The 15,147-nt window shown below is 39.6% G+C and overlaps 1 long non-coding RNA gene across 1 annotated transcript in view; it reads right to left on the bottom strand.

The window, feature by feature from the left end:
* The window catches only part of LOC118926239 (uncharacterized), a 42,245-nt gene that overhangs the window by 19,796 nt on the left and 7,302 nt on the right, over positions 1-15,147 (bottom strand). Inside the window, exon 2 of the long non-coding RNA XR_005030378.2 lies at positions 11,270-11,378. This is a non-coding gene — a long non-coding RNA (uncharacterized LOC118926239). The remainder of the gene's footprint in view (positions 1-11,269; positions 11,379-15,147) is intronic.

Raw genomic sequence — 15,147 nt, 5'->3', positions numbered from 1 at the left:
TTGGTAATTTGCTAGAGCCAGTGCTTTGAGAGCCAATTTTGTACATCTTTCCCCCCCTACTCTGCGTTCAGTGACATCATGTTAGAAGCATAACGTTAAGCACAGTCTCTGTCTGACTTATTACTTAGCGTAATGCCCTCAAGATCCATCCATGAGGTCATAAATTGCAGAATTTCCTTCTTTTTCATGGATGAGTTATATATATATATATACACACACACACACACACACACACACATATACACACACACAAAAAAACTTTTTATCCTTCTTCATCCATCCATCAGTGAACACTTAGGTTGTTTCCGATGTCCTCACTAATATAAGTAATGATGCTATGAACATGGGGGTGCATATATTTCTTTGACATAGTGTTTTCATTTCCTTTCAATATATAACCAGGTGTGGAATTGTTGAATTATAAGGTAGTTCTATTTTTCAATTTTTTTAAGGAACCTCCACACTGTTTCCCATAGTGGCTGCACCAATGTACATCCCTATCAAGAGTGCCCAAGTGTTGCCTCTTCTCCACATCCTCACCAACATTTATTACTTGATTTTTTGGTAATAGCCATTCTAAAGGTATAAAATAAGATTTAAATATAGTTTTGATGTACACTTTCCTGATGATTAGTGATGTTGAGTATCTTTTCATGTACCTGTTGCCTATTTCTGTGTCTTCTTTGGAAAAATGTCTATGCAAGTCTTCTGCCATTTTTAAAATCACATTGTTTTTTGCCATTGAATTGTATGAGTTCCTTACATATTTCAGATGTTAACCCCTTATCAGATAGATGGTTTGCAAATATTTTCTCCTATACTGCAGGTCTCCTGATCATTTGGTTGATTTTTCTTTTCACTATGAAGAAGATGTTTTTACTTTGATGTAGTGCAATTTGTTGATTTTTGCTTTTGTTGCTTGTGCTTTTGGTGTCATATAAAATAAACCATTGCCAAGACCAATGTCAAGAAGCTTTTCCCTAGATTTTCTTCAAGTACTTTTATAGGTGTGGGTCTTACATTTAACACATTAACCCATTTTAAGTTTATTTTTATGAGTGGTGTAAGAAAAGGGTCATTATATTCTTCAACTCCAGTATTTCTGTTTGGTTTGTTTTAATGCTTTCTATTTCTTTATCGAACTAATTTCATTTATGCATTGTTTTCTTAATTTTATTTAGTTGTGTATTCCTGTAGTTCACTGATTTTCTTTAAAACATTATGATTAATTTTTTATTAAAGTCTCATTGATAAATTTACCCTAAGAATGCAGCAGCCCAGTTTGAAAAAGACAGATGCACCCCTATGTTTATCACAGCACTATTTACAATAGCCAAGAAATGGAAGCAACCTAAGTGCCTATCAGTAGATGAATGGATAAAGAGGATGTGGTACATATACACAATGGAATATTACTCAGCCATAAGAAGAAAACAAATCCTATTATTTGCACCAACATGGATGGAGCTAGAGGGTTTTATGCTCAGTGAAATAAGCCAGGTGGAGAAAGACAAGTATCAAATTATTTCATCCATCTGTGGAGTATAAGAACAAAGAAAAAACTGAAGGAACAAAATAGCAGCAGACTCACAGAACCCAAGAATGGACTAACAGTTACCAAAGGGAAAGGGACTGGGGAGGATGGGTGGGAAGGGAGGGATAAGGGGAAAAGGGGGCATTATGATTAGCACACATAATGTAGGAGGGTGCACGGGGAAGGCAGTATAGCACAGAGAAGACAAGTAGTGATTCTATAGCATCTTACTGTACTGATGGACAGTGACTGTAATAGGATATGTGGTGGGGAATTGATAATGGGAGGAGTCTAGTAACCATAATGTTGCTCATGTAATTTTATATTAATGATAAAATAATAAAAAATAAAAATAAATTAAAAAGTCTCATTGATATACAATTGTGTGAAGGTTTCACATGCATAACTTTATTGTTTCAACATTCACCCATATTATCAAGTCCTCACCACCCCCATTGCAGTCACTGTCCATCAGCATAGTAAGATGTTATAGAGTCATTACTTGTCTTCTCCATATTGTACTACCTTCCCCATGACCTACCTATATTGTGATTGCAAATTATAGTGACCCTTAATCCCCTTCTCCCTCCCTCCCCACCCATCCTCCCCACCCCCTTCCCTTTTTTAATCACTGGTCCCTTCCAGAGTCTGTGAGTCTGTTGCAATTTTGTTCATTCTGTTTTGCTTTGTTTTTACACTCCACAAATGATTGAAGTCATTTGGTACTTGTCTTTCTCCACCTGGCTTATTTCACTAAGCATAATACCCTCTAGCTCCAACTATATTGTTGCAAATGGTAGGATTTCTTTTCTTTCTATGGCTGAATAATATTCCATTGTGTACATGTACCAACTCTTCTTTATCCATTCATGTACTGAGGGACACTTAGGTTGCTTCCATATCTTGGCTATTGTAAATAGAGCTGCAATAAACATAGAGTGGATATGTCTTTTTGAATCAGGGGTCTTGTTTTCTTTGGGCAAATTCCTAGGAGTGGAATTCCTGGATCAAATGGTATTTCTATTTTGAGTTTTTTGAGGAACCTCCATACTGCTTTCCACAATGGTTGAACTAATTTACATTCCCACCCACAATGCAGAAGGGTTCCCCCTTCTCCACATCCTCACCAGCATTTGTCGTTTCTTGTCTTTTGGATGCTGGCCATCCTAACTAGTATGAGGTGATATCTCATTGTGGTTTTAATTTTCTTTTCCCTAGTAATTAGTGATGTAGAGCATCTTTTCATGTGCCCATTGGCCATCTGAATTTTTTCTTTGGAGAAGTGTCTGTTCAGATCCTCTGCCCATTTTTTGATTAGGTTATTTTTTTTAAGGGGGTGTTGAGGCATGTGAGTTCTTTATATATTTTGGCTGTTAACCCCTTATTGGACAAGTCATTTACTAATGTATTCCCCCATACTGTAGGATGCCTTTTTGTTCTGTTGATGGTGTCCTTTGCTGTACAGAAGGTTTTTAGTTTGATATAGTCCCACTTGTTCATTTTTTATTTTGTTTCCCTTGCCCAAGGAGATATGTTCAGGAAAAAGTTTCTCTTGTTTATATTCAAGAGAATTTTTGCGTATGTTTCCTTCTATGAGGTTTATGGTTTAATGACTTACATTTAGGTCTTTGATCCATTTTGAGTTTACTTTTGTGTATGGAGTAAGAAAATAATCCAGTTTCATTCTCTTGCATGTAGGTGTCCAGTTTTTCCAACACCAGTTGTTGAAGAGGCTGTTTTTTCCCCATGTATATTCATGGCTCCTTTACCGTATATTAATTGACCATATATGCGTGGGTTTATATCTGCACTCTCTGTTCTGCTCCATTGATCTATGGGTCTGTTCTTGTGCCAGTACCAAATTGTCTTGATTACTATGATTTTGTAATAGAGCTTGGAGTTAGAGAGTGTAATCACAGCAGCTTTGTTCTTCCTTCTCAGGATTGCTTTGGCCTTTTGGGGTCTTTTGTGGTTCCATATGAATTTTAGAACTATTTGTTCTAGTTCATTGAAGAATGCTGTTGGTATTTTGATAGGGATTGGATTGAATCTGTAGATTGCTTTAGGCAGGATGGCCATTTTGATAATATTAATTCTTCCTATCCATGAGCACTGGATGTATTTTCATTTATTGGTGTCTTCTTTAATTTCTCTCATGAGTATCTTGTAGTTTTCAGAGTATAGGTCTTTCACCTCCTGGTAAGGTTTATTCCTAGGTATTTTATTCTTTTTGATGCAATTGTAAATGGAATTGTTTTCCTGATTTCTCTTTCTTCTAATTCATTGTTAGTATATAGGAATGTAACAGATTTCTGTGTATTAATTTTGTATCCTGCAACTTTACTGAATTTAGCTATTAGTTCTAGCAGTTTTTTGGTGGAGTCTTTAGGGTTTTCTATGTATAATATCTTGTTGACTGCAAACAGTGACAGTTTAACTTCTTCCTTACCAATCTGGATGCCTTTTATTTCTTAGTGTGTCTGATTGCTTTGGCTAAGACCTCCAGTACTATGTTGAATAAAAGTGATGAGAGTGGGCATCCTTGTCTTGTTCCCGAACTTAACAGCTTTTCACTGTTAAGTATGATGTTGGCTGTAGTTTTTTTTGTATATGGCCTTTATTATGTAGAGGTACATACCCTCTATACCCATTTTGTTGAGAATTTTAGCATGACTGGATGTTGAATTTTGTCAAATGCTTTTTAGGTGTCTACTGAGATGATCATGTGGTTTTTGTCCTTTTTGTTGATGTGTTGTATGATGTTGATTGATTTTTTAATATTTTACCATCCTTGCATCACTGGAATAAATCCCACTTGGTCCTGATGGGTAATCTTTTTGATGTATTTTTGAATTGGTTTGCTAATTTTCTTTTTGAGTATTTTTACATGTATGTTCATCAGGGATATTGGTCTGTAATTTTCTTTTTTTTGTGTTGTCTTTGTCTTGTTTTGGTATTAGAGTGATGCTGGCAACATAGAATGAGTTTGGAAGTATTCCTTCCTCTTCTACTTCTTGGAATATTTTAAGGAGGATGGGTGTTAGCTCTTCTTTTGATAAAATTCAGTGGTGAAGCCATCTGGGATAGGGTTTTGTTCTTAAGTAGTTTTTTATTACCAGTTCAATTTCATTGCTGGTAATTGGTCTGTTCAGATTTTTTGTTTCTTCCTGAGTCAGTCTTAGAAGGTTGTATTTTTTAGAAAGTTGTCCATTTCATCAAGGTTACCCAATTTGTTGGCATATAATTTTTCATAGTATTCTCTAACAATACTTTGTATTTCTGTGGTGTCCATTGTGACTTTTCCTTTCCCATTTCTGATTCTGTTTATGTGTGTCCACTCTCTTTTTTCTCTTGATAAGTCTAGCTAGGGGTTTATCTATTTTGTTAATTTTCTCAAAGTATCAGCTCCTGGTTTCATTGATTCTTTCTATTGTTTTATTCTTCTCAATTTCATTTATTTCTGCTCTGATCTTTATTATGTCCCTTCTTCTACTGATTTTGGGCCTCATTTTTTCTTTTTCTAGTTTCATTGATTGTGACTTTAGACTGTTCATTTGAGATTGTTGTTCTTTCTTGAGGTAAGCCTGCATTGCTATATACTTTCCTCTTAGAACTACCTTCAGCCCATCCCACAGATTTTGCGGCTTTGAGTTATTGTGGTCATTTGTCTCCATATATTGCTTGATATCTGTTTTTGTTTGGTCATTAATCCATTGATTATTTAGGAGCACATTCTTAAGCCTCCATGTGTTTGTGGGCTTTTTCATTTTCTCTGTGTAATTTATTTCTAGTTTCATACCTTTGTGGTCTGAGAAGTTATTTGGCACAAATTCAATCTTTTTGAACTTATTAAGGCTCTTTTTATGGCCTAGTATGTAAACTACTCTGGAAATTGTTCCATGTACACTTGAGAAGTATGTGCATCCTGCTTCTTTTGAGTGCAGTGTTCTGTAGATGTCTGTTAGGTCCATCTATTCTAATGTATTGTTCAGTGCCTCTGTCTCCTTACTTATTTTATATCTGGTTGATATGTCTTTTGATATGAGTGATGTGTTAAGATCTCCTAAAATGAATGTGTTGCAATCTATTTCCCCCTTTAATTCTGTTAGTATTTGTTTCACATATTTAGGTGCATAGATGTTTATAATATTATATCCTCTTGTTGGATTGACCCTTTTTTCACTATGTACTATCCTTCTTTGTCTCTTGTTACTCTCTTTGTTTTGAAGTCTATTTTGTCTGATACAAGTACTGCAACTCCCTATTTTTTCTCCCTATTAGTTGCATGAAATATCTTTTTCCACATCCCTTCACTTTTAGTCTTTGTATGTCTATGGTTTGAAGTGAGTCTCTTGTAGGCAGCATATAGATGGGTCTTGTTTCTTATCCATTCTGCAACTCAACTCTGTTTTGATTGTTGCATTCAGTCCACTTACATTTAGGGTGATTATCGATAGATATGTACTTATTGCCAATGTAGGCTTTAGATTTGTGGTTACCAGAGGTTCAATGATAGCTTCCTTACCATCTAACAGTCTATCTTAAATTGCTTATTTTTCTATTTTAAACACCAATGTAAAGGTTATTTTTTTCTCTCCCCTTCTTATTCTTACTCCTCCACTTTTCATATACTAAGTGTCATATTCTGTACTCTTTGTGTATCCCTTGACAAACTTTTTGAGTAGCTGATTTAATTTCATATTTGCTTAGTAATTAATTGGTCTACTACCTTTACTGTGGGTTTATTTTCTCTGGTGACAGCTATTAAGCCTTAGGAGCATTTCCATCTAGAGTAGTCCATTTAAGAGATCGTGTAGAAATGGTTTGGTGGTAATGAAGACCCTCAACTTTTGTCTATCTGGAAATTGTTTAATCCCTGCTTCAAATTTAAATGATAATCTTTCTGGGTGGAGTATTCTTGGTTGAGGCAACTTCCGTTTTATTGCATTAAATATATCATACCACTCCCATCTGGCCTATAAGGTTTCTGCTGAGAAGTCTGCTGAAAGCCTCATGGAGTTTCCTTTATAAGTGATATTTTCTTTCTCTCTGGCTGCTTTCAGTACTCTCTCCGTCTCCTTGATCTTTGCCATTTTTATTATTATATGTCTTGGTGTTGCCTTCCTAGGGTTCCTTTTGTTGGGAGATCTCTGCACTTCCATGACCTGAGTGACTATTTCCTTCCCCAGATTGGGGAAGTTTTCAACAATTATTTCCTCAAATACACTTTCTATCCCTTTGTCTCTCTTCTCCTTCAGATACCCCTATAATGCAAATATTGTTCCATTTGGATTGGTTGCACAGCTCTCTTAGTATTTCATTCCTAGAAGTCCTTTTTTTCTTTCTGTTCTTCAGCTTGTTTTCCTGTTCTCTAATTTTGATTTCATCTACTGTCTCCTCTACTTCATCTAATCTACTTTTAAATGCTTCTATTGTATGTTTCCTTTCAGGTACTGTTTTTTTTCTAATTTTCTATCTCTTTGTTGAAGTCTTCCCTGAGATCTTGAACATTTTTCAGTAGCTCCATGAGCATGATTATGACTTTAATTTGAAATCTTTATCAAGGAGATTGATGATTTCCATTTCACTAAGCCCTCTTTCTGGCGTTTTTCGTGAATTTTTGTTTGGACCCAATTCCTCTGTCTCTTCTTTTTTTTTTTTTTTTAGTGTTTCCTATGGGATAAAAGATTTGTTTAGCAGGTGCTCTCTAGTGCCTAGAGGTCCGTTTCCTCAGTGGAAGTCCCAGTGGTTTGTGTGAAGTGGGTGTGTGCAATGGTTCTGCCTTGTTCACGGTGTTCTGATTTCAGGTAGGCTGTGTGGGCTTTCAACTGATCACTGAAGTGGGGACACTACTCTCTGTATCTTCTGTCTGGGCCTGCCGCAATGGTGCAGGCACAGGTGAGTGGGACCAGTGCCTACCAGGAGGAAAGAGCTCCTAGGGCTGGTTCCTGCATGTAGTTCCCAGCTGGCCCAAAATAGGGTTGAGCAGGCTGTGGGTTCTCCCACTGCCTACCTGGATGTAATTTTTGATTTCACTGTCAGCTGACAGGCCATGTGTCACTGCGAGGAGACTCTTGGCTGTTGCCTTTGAGGGGAATGGAGTGTCTGAAGCTCCTGAGGGCTCCCAACCTGATGGGCTTAAGGTTGTCTGGGAAGGTATTTTCCACCTGACCTTTCTCCTGAATAGAGTCCTCTGCAATCCTTGCCCCTCCAAGCACCCTTCTCACTGCTAGGAAGGCTTTCACACTGTCCCTTCTGCTTTCTTTCTCAGAGGGTCTGGTAGATCATGCTTGTTCTCAATGTGCAGCTGGGATCTCAGCCTCCCCAAGTGTTCCACCCATCTCTGTTGTCCAGCCCACCACTCACCAGGGCACCATGCATTGTGGGCTTGTGTTCCAAGAGCAGATTTCCAGGACCAAGTGTTCAGGGTCCTGGGCTTCTACTACCTCCCAGCTCCATTCTTCTTCCTCCTGCCTGTGGGCTGGGGTAGGGGGAGGGCTTGAATCCCACTGGATCATGGCTTTGTGACTTTATCCTTTTCTGTAGGGTCTTCTCTTCTTCCCCAGATGTAGGTGGTCAGTTCTGCAGTCTTCAGATTGATTTCAGGCCTAGTTGTACTTGCTGTGTTTTCATGTTCTATGTGATTTTGGGAGATGGTTTTAACCTTGCCTTCCTACACCACTATCTTTTTTTCCCTACTTTACCCAAGAGGATTATTAAGAATTCCTTGTCATTTCATGGATCTCTATTTCTTTAGGATCAGTCAATGGAGTTTGTTTCCTTTGGTGGTATCATGTTTCCTTGATTATTCATGTCATTGTGACCTTTTGTTGGTGTCTGCCCATTTGAAGAAGTGGGCACCTCTTCTAATCTTTACAGACTGGCTTCAGCAAAGCCCTTCACCATTTAGCCCATCCAAAGATTCCATGGAGGCTGTCTGGTGGTGTCTGTGGGTAGGTTTGCTGTTGGAGTCCTTGGGTGGGCAGGTCTGATGCCCGGGTCAGCAGGTGAAGAGCTTAGAGCTGGGTTCAGTGGGATGGGCCTAAGACTTGAGTCCATGTTAATGGGCTTGGGACCTGGGTCTGTGTGGGCATATCTGGATCCTGGGTCCACAGGAGTCAGCCAAGCACTGGGGACCACTGGGGTAGGCCCAGCATCTTGGTCCCTGGGGGCCAGTCTAGTACTGGGATGGTTCAGGAGTCTGATTCCATATAGCTGGCCTGGAGGTTGGGTTCATGGGGGCCACCTATAAACCTGGGTCTCCAGGAGCTAGTCTGGACTCTAGGTCTGGAGTAGGGGCTGGCCTCATGCTGGGATGGGATGAAAGACTGGGTTTGTAGTAGTTGGTCTGATGTTGAGCCAAGTAGGGAGACTGGATTTGTGGGGGCTATTTCAGATCCTGGGGTCACAGAAAACACCCAGGGCCTTGGGAGCAGGCTGGTGCTGGAATGTGCCCAGATTCTGGATTCATGGGAACTCTCTTGGAGCTTGGTGCCATGGGAAATGGCTTGTACTAGGGTGCACTGGGAGCCAGGTTTGTGGGAGCTCCCTGGGAACCAGGTTTCATAGAAGTTGTCTGGGGCTGCTGAAGCCATCAGACGTCTGGGTGGGTCTAAGGTCTAAGTTTGTGGAAGTTCAGTGCGAGCCACCTAGTATCACAGGAATTGGCCTGTTGTTGGGGTCAGCTGGTGCTGGGTTTCCCAGTGAAGCTGGGTGTTCCCTTCATTCTCCTTCTTCTATGGGGAGGGTGTCTTTCTCGATACTGGGCTGCTTGGGCTTGGGGGAAGGGTCACTGGGTCATCTGAATCTATCTTTCCTTGCCTCCTCAATGTGTCTTTTATTATTTCTTTGCTTCACTCAGGTGCTCTAAACCCTCACCTGGAATCCTTAGCTTTTGTGAAGTTATTTTCATGTGCAGAGAATTGTTCAAATTGTTGTTTGTGGGAGGGGATGAGCACTAGAAATTCCTATACTGTCATTTTCCTGACATCACTGTCTCTCCAGAAGTCAATTTCAAAGCATATCACAGAATCATGGAGTTGAAAAAGCCCTTACGAATTACCTAATGCAACCTCTCCCTAGTGCAAAAATTTGCTCTACATCAATAGATGGACATCCCTTTTTAGCTTTAGGTAGCTAAAAATATGTCAGTGGAATATTATTTTCTGAACTGGAGTTAAGTTGAAATTTATTTATAGTGACATACTTTGGTTAGGGGTGAAATTTATAAAATTCCCAGTCAAGCTATTAAAATATGTTAATATGTTCATCCAATTTTGATAATTTTTTTGCCTCAACACAGTTTATTATTTTCACCTAATTAAGAAAATAACATGAATATGGACATAAATATGTGATTTAAATAAGATAAGTAGCCACTCATCTTGTCTTCTGAATAGGATGGTTGGAATCTATTATTAAAATAATGGAACTTTATTTAGGAATAATTAACTATTTTAAATCAAACCTCTCTTTAGAATTAATTTTGCTTCATGATGAGCTAATAGCCACAATCATTTAAAGTACTCAAAGCCATTTTCTAAATATAATACATTGAAATATGCTTGTGGTAGGTGTTTATTGAGGTGATTAAGGCTTTTCTAGTAAAAAAAAATTTTTTCTATACCCCAGCTGTTGGGTTTTCTTCCCACAGGTGTTCTGAAAATATGCTTTCTTTATGGTGCCTTTTTTTATTAAAGTATAGTTGATATACAATACTATATTGGTTTCAAGTATATAACAGTGATTCAACAGTTATCTACATTATTAAACCCTCACTCCAACTAGTGTAATTACGTATCTGTCAACATAGAAATTATGTTACAGAACTATTGACCATATTCTCTATGCTGTACTTTCATCCCTATGACTACTTTATATTATGATTGAAGTTTGTGGTAAAATATACATAAGAAAAAATTTACTGTTTTAACCATTTTTAAGTGTAGAGTTCAGTGCCATTAGTTACATTCACATTGTTGTGGAACCATCAACACTATCCATCTCCAGAACTTTTTCTTCTTCTAAAACCAAAACTAATAAATATAGGTAATACATTTCTATTTCCCACCCCTACCCACCCCCACCCAGACTCTGGAAACCACCATTTAATTTCTTCTCTATGAGTTTGATTATTCTAGGTACCTTATATAAGTGAAATCATATAGTATTTGTCTGACTGGCTTAATTTAAAATGTGCTTCTTAACTCCTCCTTCCAAAATCACTAACCTTGGTACAGAGTGTCAGGGACTGGGGCTTTCCAGTGAACTCAGGCTCTGGTGAAAATGCATGTATATCTAATGCATGGTAAGCTCACTGCTGGTTAGAGAACAACAGTGCATTTCTTAACCTCTGGCAAAAAAAGTAATTTCATTGTCCTTGCAAGAAGATTCACAGAAGGCCCATCCAGGTGATTTATATAAAAATAACAGTTCCCTCCAGCTACCTAACCTAGATTTTAAGTTTTATAAAATTAGTTGCTTGGAAGTAAAATGCTGAATAAACACATTCTAGGGTGTGGTACTGTAGTTACCCTGTTTCTTTTCATGGGTATATCCATCCCTCAAAAGATCCAGGAGAAAATTTTGATTGGTTTCTGCAAATCATAGCCATCCCATTCCCCTGCCAGTGATTGGTTTGGAGGGAGGTGTGAGCCCCAGTTCTGGCAAGTGACTGAAAGGAGGTCAATGAAAAGGCTTCTAAGATAGGGTGTCTTGCTCTTAAAAAAGATTCACCTGGGAAGTATCAGTCCTCTTCCTTTTGCTGGACATTTTCACATGGACATGTGATGCCTGCCATCCTGTATCTGTGAGGAATGCTAGGCTGAGATACAATTCCACCATGCTGAGAATGACAGAACAGAAAGAGAGAGACTTGGGACTTAAGGTTTTAGTGAGTCATGGGATTAACTAAGCTTGAAACAACCCCATGTCAGGACTGAAGGTAATGTGAGATAACAATATTTTTTTATCACTTAAGACAGCTGAGATGGAGTTGTCACTTACTTGTAGGTGCTTAACTGATAAAGGCAGATTGCAAGATGTCACAGGGTGGTTTCCCTTGGAAGCAGATTCAGAGAGGCAGTTTACTTCACAGGAGGTTTCTTAAGCAGTGCCTTGTGGAGGGGAGTTAACAGAAGCAGAACTGAGCAGAGGAAGTGAAGCTGTGAGATAGGCAATGATAGCCAAGAGAGGCCTCATAGCAAGGTACTAATTGTGCTTAGATAGCCAGGCCTTTATACTCCACTCTCCATTAGCCATTGAAATGCATTCCCCTCAGAAGGCCATGACCTGGGGCCTAGTGGCTTTCAGCAGCTAAGGCAATCCCTGAGGGGGCAATTGAAAGCTGTCTTCAGGTGGCACTCTCAGCCTCTGGGGCAGGAAGTTCTTCATCCATTGAAGTGTATTACAATGTATTAGAATGTAGTTGGTATACTTTTCATAAGAGATCTGCTTTAACTCCCAGTATTTTAATGTTAGCTGGACAACTGAGGCATATTTGAGGGGGCTGATAGAGGTACATTTAAAATAGAATAATATAATGTACAGTTGCCTGACTAGTTGTGAGGATCTTCTGGATAGAAGCATGAGAGTGCCCACCACACGTGCTTATTGGGACCACTCAAAGAACACACACCTGTCCCAGGCCCAGAAAAAACATATGTCCCTAAGACTCCCTGGACCTGTCCAACTTCTGGTAGGCTTTGGCTTATGCTAGGGATAGCAGTCATGTATATTTGCTATCTTTGCCTTCATTTAACTTCATTTTGCTTGATTTCCAAAGGCTAATAATTGAATTGCCCATAAATGTCTGTACATTATAACTAAGCTATCATTCATTTGTGTTTCATATGACCAAATCAGTTTCCTGTTTACTGAATGACCAGCTCATCTGCTTGACTTCCATGTCAGCCAGTCCCCCTCTTGAAACTCCTCTCTTGGCTTGCTGCACACCTCTGACCCTTTTGTCTTCTGTCCCTATGTCACCTCTTTCTCCTCTTGATCTCTAGTCATAGATGCTATCTGAGGCACTATCCTTGGCATCGACTTGATTCTTTCATCAATATTTCCCTTCTTGAGCATGCCCTGCCCATGGCTCTCAATTTCCTCCAAGCCTACCAATTCTCAGATGATTTCCAACCCTGGCCTTTAAACCAAACATCAACCCTTAATCTTCAAGGACCTCCTAGATGTCTTTGCAGGTCCTAACCACTTCCAAATTAATATGGTCTAGAAATAACTCACTGTCATTCACTATAAAACAAACCCATCTTCCTAACCTCCTAGTTCTCTTGATTTTTATCATTTCTCAGTCAACCTCATTCAAAATCCTTTTTGCAAACTACTCACTTTATGTAATCGGTCATTTAAATTTCCCCAGGCTGTTTAATATTCTTCAGCACTGTTGTATTCACATTTGGAGGCTGGATGTGAGAGACAGGGGAGATGAATTCATTTACCTGATTTGACTAATTAAAATCTCTTTACCCTTTAAAATCTCTTTACTTCTGGTTTTTGCTCTCTTTTTCTGAGCACTTGCATTTATTTTGATAATATTCTAAATATATCTCTGTGATAATACTACATTCTAATTACTGTATTTATTTTTTTACTTTTTTCCATACTAGACTGAAAGTTCCTTGAAAGCAGGAACAATATCATTCTTCTTTGGATTCCTAGTGTTTAGAACATGCTTACCATATACTAGGTATTCAATAAGTATTTTTGGAACAAATGAACAACTTATCCTAGTCCAAGATTTCATCACTTCTGCACTGCATCAGTGGCCTCCTTTTAGTCTCTGTAGATGTTTGGGGCATCTTGCATCACATCCTCTCCATCCTCCTCTTACTTCAGCTGCAACTGTGCTGGATAGTTAGTGTAGGATCAGACTACTGCCAACACATCTCACTCCAAGTGCTCTGAGCTGCTCCAAGCTTTACTGCCTCTGACTTCCTCTGAAGCTTTTGGAAACTGCTCATCCCAAAGTGATATGCAGCCCAGATGTGTAAGGGTGGAAAAAACTTCTTCTTCTACCCTCTTAATTCAGTGCCCAGGGCCCTGCAAATTAAATTGACAAAGGCAGATTGATAGGAGAAAAGTCACACAAGTTTTATTTGATGTTAATAATTTTACATGATATGGTGGTCTCACAGAGAATGAAGTCAGACCTGGAGGCTTATGTACCATTTTAACAAAGGGCAATATATTTGTGGAGAAGTAACAAGACAAAACAAAAGGTTTTGAGTTTCTAGGGGCAATAAATTGTGGGAAGGTAAATACATGGCGAAAATGAATGGAAGATAAGGGTTATTTAGTAAGGTTTATTATGCAGATTCCTCTTGATGTTGTTTTTGGAATAAGAATCTAGTCATCTCCAGTGATTAAGAGTAGTTCTGTCCCTCCTATTATGAAAGAGGGGAGGGAGAACACCTTCACAGAAGGAAATTTATGCCATGCTTTTAGACAAATAGGGGGAGGGTAGAGGGCTTTTTTCTGTATCTGCTGTTTTTCAATGACCTTCAGCTCAAAATAATTATGCCAAAGTGGAATATTTTGGGGTGGAATATTCTGATACCCTTCACCCCTGTGGGTAAAATTGTAGCATTTCCAGAATCTCTCACCTGGCTTTAGTGCATCTCCATATCAACAGGCATTCCTAAGGGATGGAGAAAGGTAGTTCATCTCCATATCAATGGGTAATTACCTGGGCAACTGGGGGCTTATCTGAACCTGAGAGATTGGTGGGGTTTGCTTGCTTCTGCTGGAGCAGGAAAGAGATGGCCCCCGGACCGCAGTTTGTAAGCAATAAACTGGCTTTAAACTTTATTTCTCCCTTTGACTGATTTCAGTTTTAGAGTGATTTCCTCCCCCTAGAGTTATATCTGGCAGTAGTCAGAAGGACCTCTGACCCGAAATCTGTCTAAATGGGTGCAACCTTTGGGAGGGCTTCCCCTAGAGATAGTGGGGAGATGCCCAGAACCCCCTGCTGTGGATACTTGGGAGGCCCCAGTGGATGCAGTGGCAGAGGGTAGAGTTTCACCTGTTATCGTCCCCCTATCTGTGGGGCTTCCAGTTGGGGAGCTCCTAGTGGGGAATTGGTCTAGAGTAAAGTACCTCCTACAGTGGTGGGGCCTTCCCCAGAACTGGGGAAGGGTGGAGACATCGGAAGCTGCAGAATTAGCCCTCCATGAGTTAGAAGACTGCTTAGAGGCCCTGAGTGGCCATGTAGCAGCTGGCTTTATAGGGTCTCTTTTTCTTGAGAGAGTGGAAAATGTTATCGAGGAGAAAGAGAGGGTTATTGAGGAGAGAGAGGGACTTTGGCAGGAGAGACACACTTCGGCATCGCTTGGAGAAGCTGGGCAATGACCTATGGGATGCCCTTAAGGAAGAGAGACAGTTATTGAGAAAACGGATCACACACTCCTGGAAGATTCCTTAGCAGCAGCTAGTAGGGAGGTGGCAGGAAAAGCCGCACTGCAGGAGGCTGTAGGGGAGGGGAGGAAAGAGTGGTGCCTTCAGCCCCAGAGATGGTGGAGAAGCCATGGGGAGAAGATGAGGAGGCAGGGCCATGGGCTGATCTGCTGCCAAGGCCACCATCGGAGGCACCAGCC

This window comes from Manis pentadactyla, chromosome X (assembly GCF_030020395.1).
Source record: "Manis pentadactyla isolate mManPen7 chromosome X, mManPen7.hap1, whole genome shotgun sequence".
NCBI classification, from domain to species: Eukaryota; Metazoa; Chordata; class Mammalia; order Pholidota; family Manidae; genus Manis; species Manis pentadactyla.
The sequence above is the reverse complement of the archived record's forward strand: the minus strand, read 5'-3'. Positions and strand labels throughout refer to the sequence as shown.